Source organism: Spinacia oleracea, chromosome 6 (assembly GCF_020520425.1).
Source record: "Spinacia oleracea cultivar Varoflay chromosome 6, BTI_SOV_V1, whole genome shotgun sequence".
NCBI lineage: Eukaryota > Viridiplantae > Streptophyta > Magnoliopsida > Caryophyllales > Amaranthaceae > Spinacia > Spinacia oleracea.
In genome coordinates, this window is record NC_079492.1 from 62957109 (window position 1) to 62967239 (window position 10131).

Genomic DNA, 10131 nt, shown 5'->3' on the forward strand with positions numbered 1-10131 from the left:
TGGAGTAGTGGTGGTTTTCACAGGGGGGAATGGTCTGTTCAGAGGTGAAGAGGGTGGAAAAGTAGCTGACAATATGGGGTACTAGATCTTTCCCTTGGATATCCTGACCCACTTCTGACCTAAGGCTAGTGATTTTATTCCTTCTTCTTCTTATGATGACAGACTTCTGGAAATAGCTAGTGTTTTTGTCCCCATTTTCAATCCAACTAGTTCTAGCCCTAGCCATCCAGAAGGCTTCCTCTTGCTCATAAATGAGACCTAGCTCATTAGAGAGGTCCTCATTTAAGTCCAAGAGGTGCTTATTGGTTGGCTTGTGTTCTAGAGCTCGTTGGATACCCATGATTCTAGCACACAAGACTTTCCTTTTTTTGAAAATATTTCCTATATTGTCCTTAACCCAAGAAGACATGGTTTTGGAGATATTATTGAGTTTACTAACCAAGTCAGAATTATCAGCATTTAGGTTTTCATCCACCATGGTTGAGAAACCTGGTTCAGCATACCATAAAGGTTCCATTTTGAAAACATTTTGGTGACCATGATTTTGCAAACCAATATTTTCCGTTATTAGCTTAATTGGATTATGGTCAGAAGCTTCTCTAGGCAATGTAATTACAGTAGAGTTAGGAAACAGATTAAGCCAGTGCATATTTACCCAAGCCCTATCAAGTCTTTGGTAAATGGGTTTATCTTTCTGTTTATTAAACCAGGTAAACCTGCTACCCACACAGCCAGCATCAACTAGCCCACATTCATTCATGGCATCAGAATATCTATCTGCCCTATGTTGTTTGATCAAATTGCCCCCCAGTTTCTCTGATTGACAAGTGACTTCATTAAAATCTCCCATTACTACCCAAGGAACTGTTATTAGTTTAGACATGTCTATTAGGTCATGCCAAGTTTCTAATCTACTTTTGTACTTGGTACTAGCATACACAGCAGATAAGCAAAAACTAAAAGGGGGGGAAGTGTTTACCTCCACAATACCATGAATAGTATGCAGGTCCCTTCCAATCATCTGAAAGTTGATGAAGTCAGGGTTCCACATAACTATGATCCCACCAGCGAGGCCATAGGGTTCAGCTAGCACATACTTTTCAAAGGGAGTTTTCTTCATGATTCTTGCAGTGTTTTTGGGGCTGGTTTTGGTTTCGGTTAGTATTAGGATTTGGGGAAGGTGCTCTTTAAAGAGGTGGCGGATATTGGATTGGAATCCCCGGCGGGCAATTCCTCTGCAGTTCCAAGCAACTATTATCATGGGATCAGGTGTTTTTCGAGTTTTGGAGAACTCCTTGAACTTCCTGTTGGTCAGAGGATCTATCTTGTGTATGAACTCGTTGTTCCTCCTGCTCCATAGGGTCTCCTTCCTTGCCATGAATTCCAGTTCCATCTCGCAGTCCCCTTCTTCCACCTCCTTCACTATTATCACTTTGATTTCCACTTGGTTGAACTTCTCCGTTGTCGCAAGTACCATGAGTGCATTTGTTGTCTCCCCAAAGGTTCCCTTGATCGGGTTCCTTGCTGACAACGGCCAGGTCCTCCTGACTTGAGGTAGCACTGGGATTGGGTCGCACATAAATTCCAGCTCTGGTGGTACTATGAACTGCCCCTTCTGTGCTTCCTTGCTTAGCATCCACCATCGCAGAAACTTCTCCAAAACAGGGGAAAGGGCTTTGATTGTTTTGAGATCCGGCAGATGGACAGGTATCATCATACCTCCTTTTTTTGGCGACATTTCCATATCCTGGTATGGGAAATCTAGCCAGTGTGGTTCCAGCATGAATTGACGTATCGCCGAAGGGCTGACATCTATCCATTGTGATGAGAGTTTGAGGGTGAACCTCATGTTGTTGAAATGGAATTCCGGGAAAGTCGGGATCGGTGGTTCCTTGTAGACATAGTGGGTTAGAGAAAGATCTATGGTGGGTTCGATGATTGGAAAAGGGTACTCCAGTGGGAGAGGCTGGAAGGGAAGAAGGAATTTGGGGTTTGGTGTGGTTCGGCGCTTGAAGTAACTGTGGATGTATGGTGGTGGCTTGGTGGAGTCTGTTTCCTCCTCCGACTCGCTTCCAAGATCGAACATTTCCGTGTCCAAATCGCTCGACATTGTTGCTGGGTTGAGGGTGTTCTGAGTGGGTTTTACTTTTTCCAGCGGGAGGAGTTGTGTTTCTGGTAGGGGAGATAGTGGGGTTGATGGGTTTGGGGGCATTTACCTCATTAGGTTTTACTGTTGAGGAGAAGGTGAAAAGTTGCGATCGAGCGGCTGTGGTTTGCTGGGGAGGGGGGGATAGATGGACGGTTTGGATTGTCTTTGAGGGGTGGCTTTTGATTGGTTTAGGTGGCGGTGGGTTGGTATTGGGAGTTGAGGTATTAATGCTAGCCGTTTGGGTTCTTTGATTTTCAGTGGTGTTTGGGTCCATTTCACAACTGGGCTTTTTGATTTGGGCTTTGGTGAGATCCTTCTTCCTCAACTGGGCTGACAGTTTGTTGGTAACATTTTGGACTAAAATTGTGTACCTCCCTGTTGGAGCATTTGGTTTTTTCTTTTGTCCGTTGTGGTTTTGTCTTTTCCCTCCTTTTCCTCCAACATTGCCTTCTGCAGCAATCTTCTGCTCAGCTTTCTTGTTTCTTGGAGCCTTTTGCCTTTCACCTCTCTTACTTCCCGCTGTCGCCTTTTTTGAAACATGGATCCAAGGGCCTTCCCCTTCTTCCTCTCTATCAACCCTTTCTGCTTGTGACACGTCTTGCCCTAAAATTTTGTCCTCATCGGCATCCCCTGTACTCCCGCCGTTCTTGGTTATCTCCATGATTGTTCTTTTCTGGGGGCACCTTTCTTCTCCATGGCCAATGGAGCTGCATTGGTGGCAAAATTTAGGTGTGTCTTCGTACTGTATGGTTTGTTTGAACGCTCCTAACCATACGGCTTCCTTCCTCTGTTTTGCCAAGTCCAGCAAAATCTGAATTCTGGCAAACCTTACCCTGTTTTGCTCAATTGCATTCATGTCTGTTTTGATGAAGGCCCCAATTTCATTCGCAATTCGGTGCAGGATTGGTTTGGTGTGGAATTCTATTGGTAATTCCGGTAGCGAGACCCAAACTGGGGCTTTTGAGATAATCGCTTCCGATGGTTTAAAGCCTGGTGTCCAAGGTTGGACAAGGAGCATATGGCCTGCAACAAACCACGGTCCCTTCGAGAGTATACCTTCTCTTGCCTCCTCCGAGGGTATGGTGACATTGTAAAACCCTTTCCCTAGTGCTATGAATTGCAGGGGTGGGGTGATTTTCCAGATTCTTTGAAGGGATGACTTCAAATAATCAATTGAGAATGACTTCCCTATTGCCTTCACAATGAGGGAGCTTACCCATTTCTCCGAGATTGTTGACGCATCTTCCTGGTTTAAGCTGATGAATGCTTCTGTGCTCTCATCATAGTTGGGTGGAGGGGTGGTGGAGACAATGTTCATTAGTTGGTTGAGGTTGGTAGCCGGATGGGTGTGCTGCTGGTTTTTGTTTTGTAGCATTTCTGCATAGGTTGGTTTTTGGGTTTGGGATTGGGATTGGTTTTGGGGTTGGGTTTGGTCAGGGTGGGGATGGAGGTTGATGGTGGTTGAGTAGTGTGCTAGCTGAACCTGTGCTTCCTTGACGGGATCCGGTGGCTGTGGAGGGGGCTCTCTCTCTCTCTCGCTCTCTCGCTCTCTCTCTAGCATTTTTCAGTTTGACAGTTTATTTCAGTATTTTCTACTCTAGATTGGTGAAAAACATACCAATTTCTTGATTGGTAGAGTCGTAGTTTGCAATTGTTGTTTTTAGTCACTGTTTTGAGTAATTTGGGTTGTTTTCCATGAATTTTGGAAGAATTAAAATTGGAAGTGCATAGTTTCGATAAGTGAATTGTTTTTTAACACCCTATAATTAAACAAAACGCCCTATTTTATCATGAATTTTCCTATTTTACCTTTACTAAAACCCTCCCTCACTGGTAGTCTCTCTCCTCACCTTCAGTGCTTTCCCTCTCTTCACCCTCTCACTGTTCCGGCACTATTAGGACACCCTCGATCGGGACACTCACTCTCCCCTTCACCCTCACTGCAAACAACATAAGCACGATACCCTGGTCACCAATGTTAGCCACCGCTGCCCACGCTGCTTCATCGCTTCCCATCGAAGCCGTAAATCTCCCATCACCTTCTCTTCAAAGTTTTTGTTTTGTATTTTGCCTCCTCTTCAAGTATTACAATTAGAGACCACATGAAATTTGATACTTCAAAGCCTCCAAGGGGTTGTTTCGTACTTTTATGGGTGTGTACTTGTATTGAGGAGTTAGATGAATCAAATCCTCAGAGTAGTGTTGGACTGAAATGTCGTCAAAATTGTGAAGGGCTGGACTAGCTCTAAGTAAGTCCACCCCATGGTGTAGACTAACACAAAATGAGTATCGTCCATGGGTGTACACTCATTTAGATGTAGTCTATCCCGTAGGCTAAACTGAATTTAACTTAGTCTGCTCGTTGGTGTACACTCATTTAGATGTAGTCTCGCCCTATTTTCCGGGAAAAAAAAAGTACGAACTTTCGCAAATCGATTTACCTTGTGCATACTTGCTATTGTACGATTATCATCTTTAGCCATTTGGGTCACCCGACAGGGTGTTGTGGTGCAAGTTTTCCTTGGTGGAAATGTGGGTTGGGTAGGTGAGGCAGCATCGCAACAACGGAGTTGATGGCCGACCACTACTTCAGTTCGTTGTCGGAGTCGGGCTAATAGTGGTGCTCCGGTAACTATGGTGGTGCCCTGGTGGTATGCTTTGGAAGAGTGAGAGTTATATTATAAGAAGGAGAATCTAAGAAAAAACAAGGTTAAGAAACTAGGGTAAATTGGTAAGGATAAGATAGGAAAAAGTGAGACAAAGTAGGGCGTTTTTTTTAATACTAGGGCGTCATTTAACAATGCCCTTTCGATAATGGTATGCTTTATGTTTATGCATGTTATTCAATTAATGTCACTTCTGATACACTGGAGTCTAGAGGCGTTAGGGATGTTGAATTGGTTAGGGACTTGAGAGTTGTTGTGCAACAAAACCTTGATTCTGGATGGTATGATAGTGCACTCTATAGTCTATGCTGAGCAAAGAGGAAATCAGATTTATTTTTCTTTCAATTTAAATCCAGAAGTACAGAGATAATCATAGTAGGAGAAGAGGGGAGTGTGGAGAACTTGGGGCCGGACCCGACGATGTAGTCAACCGAGTTTCACCAAGTGGTTTGCAGATCACTGCCTCTCTTTTGGCAGGCGGTCAGGCGTCAGCGGGTGGGGAGGGTGTTTTTGGTTTAAGGTTGAGGCCATGCGGGGGATGTTTTCTGCACATGATTATTCTTTAACAATTTTTTAAAAAGAAGTCTCATCAATTTATTCACATTTTGAGTAAGTTCAATTATGAGAATGTATGATGTGAAATTAATCTCATTAGTATTGTTTTTGTAAGTGATATACTCCGTATTCAAAGATTAAATTCTAAAACAAATTTACCAATTGGAATTACTTTATGACAAAATTTGTTAGAAAGTCGATCATAGATTATGTGAGTGTTGTTTTTAATAATTGGCTAGGAGTCTACCATCATAGCCGAGGTGCTAAGATGAAGACCTACATAAAACACATTGTCTACATTTTTTATCAGCTAGAGTCTGGTATAGAGTCTGGTATAATATTGAGGATTCTGATAAAATTGGAAGTTGTATGGGGCAGCCAACAGGACAGCCCTATTAATGACTTGGATGGATAAAATATGATCTTTTGGTCATCATATGTATCTCATCTGGCTAACAGTTGAGTTGTTTAGCTTCTTGAAACTAAGCACCTCATTTTGCCTTCAAGTATTGCGGGATGATGATTGGGAAAAGTTTTGATCATCTCACATATTTGTTCTTGCCACAGATGAGGCTCTTGTTGGACAAGGATATGGATGAGGAGTCAATACTACGGTTGTGGGTGAGTGCATCGAATCCATTAAGTGGACATATTCCTGGCCCACTTTCAGATATTTTCACTGAGTATGATGATAAACCTTTTAGCCCGTTATGCATATTCTATAGGTATTGGGTGCATGGTATGGAATGGAAACTCATAAACATACAAGAGTGTTCTGCTGGTAGTGCTGATATTTTCATTTGGTTGGCTAATTCAGAACTAGGTGATCACTTTGAATCTTTCTGCTTTTCTGATAATTCTTCTGTATGATATCTATTTCATTAATGTACTTTTTCAAATTCTCAGTCTCATATTCATGACAATTCACTAACAATGACATTGTTTATGAACTCTTTCATGAGTTTTTAAATGATTTAACTTTAGAGAGGAGGGGTTTTGGGAAAGATTCTTAGAAATCAAAATTTGTACTCGTATTTTTTTTGTTCTTTTTAATAATAATTTTAAGACTTGTACAATGTTTGATAATCAAACATGTTGCCTTCACTTTGGAGATGACTCCGGATGAAAAAGGCAGCCGAGAAAAAATCATACTTTGACTGAGTGTAGGATGCTTTTGTTCAGAAACATATAGTACCTAAGGTAACGGATTTATTTAACTGAAGGAACCAAAATAATTAGAAGAATCACAATATTGACTAGGAATGGTTATTGTCTCTGTTTTCTCAAAAAATGCCAAGTGCGCAGTTTAAAGTATACTCCCTCTGTCCCTTAATACTCGACCCGTTTTGACTTTTTGCACTATTTACATAAATCACTTTGACCCTGTTTTATTTATAGTATATGAAAACACATGTTAATATATAATATATCTTTGGCTTCATCTTAATATATATTTTCAAAATATTAATATTTTTATAAGTTTTTGTAATATGTAGTTAAAGAAATTGGTGGTAAAAGTTGTGTATTGGCAAGCGTGTCCGGTCAAAACAGGTCGAGTATTAAGGGACGGAGGGAGTATGTCATAGAGTATTTTTGAAGGAGGGAATGAGAGCAAATAATAAAAAATAAATAGAGGGATAACTAGCTTAGATATGGTGATGATATAGTGACATGTTTAGTTGATTTAAAAATAGTTATGTGTCTCATTTTTTGTTTGTATAAATTGCACTTTCCCTTTTGTCAATTGGAAAAAGGTTCAACAGTATATATTTTTATACTCCGTATGTATAAGTGCAGCTTGCTTCAGATTATGACGCAAATGTTTTTTGAAACATACTAGTTAGCGCACGGTCCCCCAAGGTATAAAAATTTATTTTGTAAAAATAGTATGTTAAAAAACATACATTTACAATTTCATGATAAATGCTAAAAAGTGTATGTTAAAGTTGAAATTGCATATATTAGACAATAACAAATAAACATATGTTTACAATGTAGGTGCAAATGATGTTCGGAGGCAAAATAGCAAGCCAAAAGGTGTATGGATAATAAGGCTCTTCATTCAGAGTCGTATATATACTGCATGAACAAAAACAACACACTTAGTAAACTTTTAACGGGACTTAACAATAAAATTACAATTTGGAAAACAAGGTTTATCAATTCATCACCTTGAAAAGAATGAACTCATTTCAGTAATTATACATAAGTGACAAATCAACTTATAAGATGATTGTCTCTACTTTGTCTTTAGCTCGACCATTAAAAGGCTCTATGTCCATTCCTGCCTCTGGATACCAGAGTTTTATGAACACTTTCTTCTAAATAAATATGTCGGTAGCATTAATGGAACCCGAAAGACATCCACCCATCTATGTTGGTAGCAACAAACACTTTGTGTTCCTTTTCTAAATGCTTCGACCCCTCTAAACGAGATACTGCAGCAACCAACATATAAACTCTCTTGTTTGTTGTTTATATCAATAACACAATCAATACCAGATAACTGAGGAAACAATCTTAGGCTAAGGTGCTTGCATATACATTTGTTATCACTTCCAATAATAACGAACAATAGAATTATAGGTTACTAACATGATCCTCCATCTACAGAGAAAACGGGTCATCTTCATACATATTGTATTCAGGACTCAGGAGTACACAACCTAAACACGACACACAATATTAGTTGGAAAATAAAGTTGATTACAGTCCATATGAGTAAGGCATAAGCAACACGTGGAGAAACAATAAATGAGATTTATTAGATGGGAATCTCTAGACATGCATAAGCAAAACTGGTCTTTAGAAACAAATGGTTTTCTTATGTGTAATATGTCCAATTGTCAAGATTAGTAAGGATATGCAATGTTTAAGGAAGTATGTAATTCAATGTGTTGTTACTTGTTAGTAAAATTCACTATAATGCTTTCCTGGAGAGTAGAGACGTAGTAGTCTAAAGTTTTTCGCCTTCCTTTGTAGTTTTTAAGAGAGATTTAGCCAAACCCTTGTGCATATTTCCCTAAATTCTACACAATCAAACACACTATCTATCTAACCACCCATCTCAACCAATCTTAAACAAATGCATATTAGATATATTAGTCACTGATTAAGCATTAGACACCAGCTTATAGTTAGAGCCTAGAGGCCTAGACCTAACCTCAAGCCTTTTTAGAGAATATACAAATAATGCAGTAAAGATTTTTTTGAATTAGAAGTCCTAAAATTTCTAATTGCATCATATATTCATATGATCTCAGATGGCAAGCAAGTCCACAAGGGAGATATGTTTCTATGATTTTCATAATACCAAGCACAACTTCCTATTCCATTGTCTCTGTATGTTGCTTTCAAGTACACCTAGGTCTTACTGGAAAAAATTAAGCTATTTAATTTATCCCAACATGTTTCACGTCCAGATCCGTGCCAAAAGAAACAAGGAGACCAAATATGGACACCGAATATTTGACCAAGTTCTTAAGAACAGAAGAGACAAACATCCATCCAACACAGATATCAAACATATCTTCTATCTCTCTTTCCACAATTTAAGTTGACTTTCATCTCTCTTCTATCTCTCTTTCCACAATTTTAGCATATGGATACAAATTTTTTGAACAGGTTCTCAAGAACAGATAAGAAAAATATCCATTTATTACAAAAATTTATAAGCAGGAGAAGGCACTAAGATTAGAAAGATAACTATTTTTCCCTGAACATGATGGTCACGACCATCTCTCACAAGAAATTATTCTAGAAAAAATAATTGAGAACAAAAATCACTTACAGCTTTGGCACCTTGCTTTAACAGAACAATACCCTTGTCTTTTTCATATTCTGGAACAACTAATCGCAACCAGAAACAAAGCCCTTTCAAACTACAATAGCAAGGAAACTAATAAATACCAGTATCCAACACATTAAATTCTCCAAATTTCCAAATAAAATATGGTCTTAATGACAAATTTATATGTAAAGCAATTGATTGTGAATTGACAAAGTGAAGAAGCTAGTGCCTAAGAAAATAGAAAGAGAATTACTGAAATCCAAGTCATTATACATTGCTCAAGGAAAAATAAACAAGTAAAAGTGACATACAGGTGGACATTCATAGAAATTGCTGCAACATTGTCATATACACACAAAATACTCAAATCACAGCATCAACAATGGCTTAGAGCCTTAGATTGTTCCACTATCATCTTTTCCTAGCACACTACCAGTACAACCACAATCAAAGCACTATGCCCTCGTATAGAAGAACATAAAACATATATCTAAAAGAACCTAAGCAGCATAACACCAACTCCATAGTTGATCCCTCAAAACATAAGCAACAATGCCAAACTCCCAAGTATACTACAGAAAACTCAAAAGTCATGAATGGTTATCATGAATAATATTTGTAACAACAACGGATATCTTTCAAGATTCCAAGAAAGAAGAAACCAAATATATTTTGAATAACTCATTAGGGGGCTGGTTTATCTAACACTTAAAAATGAATGTCAGCCGAAGAGTTAAACAACATAGAATATTGATTCTAAACTTCATTAGAGAATACGATTAACATAACCATATAAATAAAGATTGGTTTATTAATATTATAATTAGTTGTTTCAGATGAAGTAGACTATAAGTTATAACTTATAAGATTTGGATCACACGCTTGCCCGAGATTGGAACATAAATAAAATATTATATGAATACTTATAAGAAAAATAGGCATTGTAAAAATATGCATCAAAACAGACTTAG

The 10131-nt window shown here is 38.8% G+C and overlaps 1 pseudogene; it reads left to right on the forward strand.

The window, feature by feature from the left end:
- Nucleotides 1-6269, forward strand: part of LOC110801823 (G-type lectin S-receptor-like serine/threonine-protein kinase At1g11330) — a 29872-nt pseudogene extending 23603 nt beyond the window's left edge.
- Nucleotides 6270-10131: the final 3862 nt, after the last annotated feature.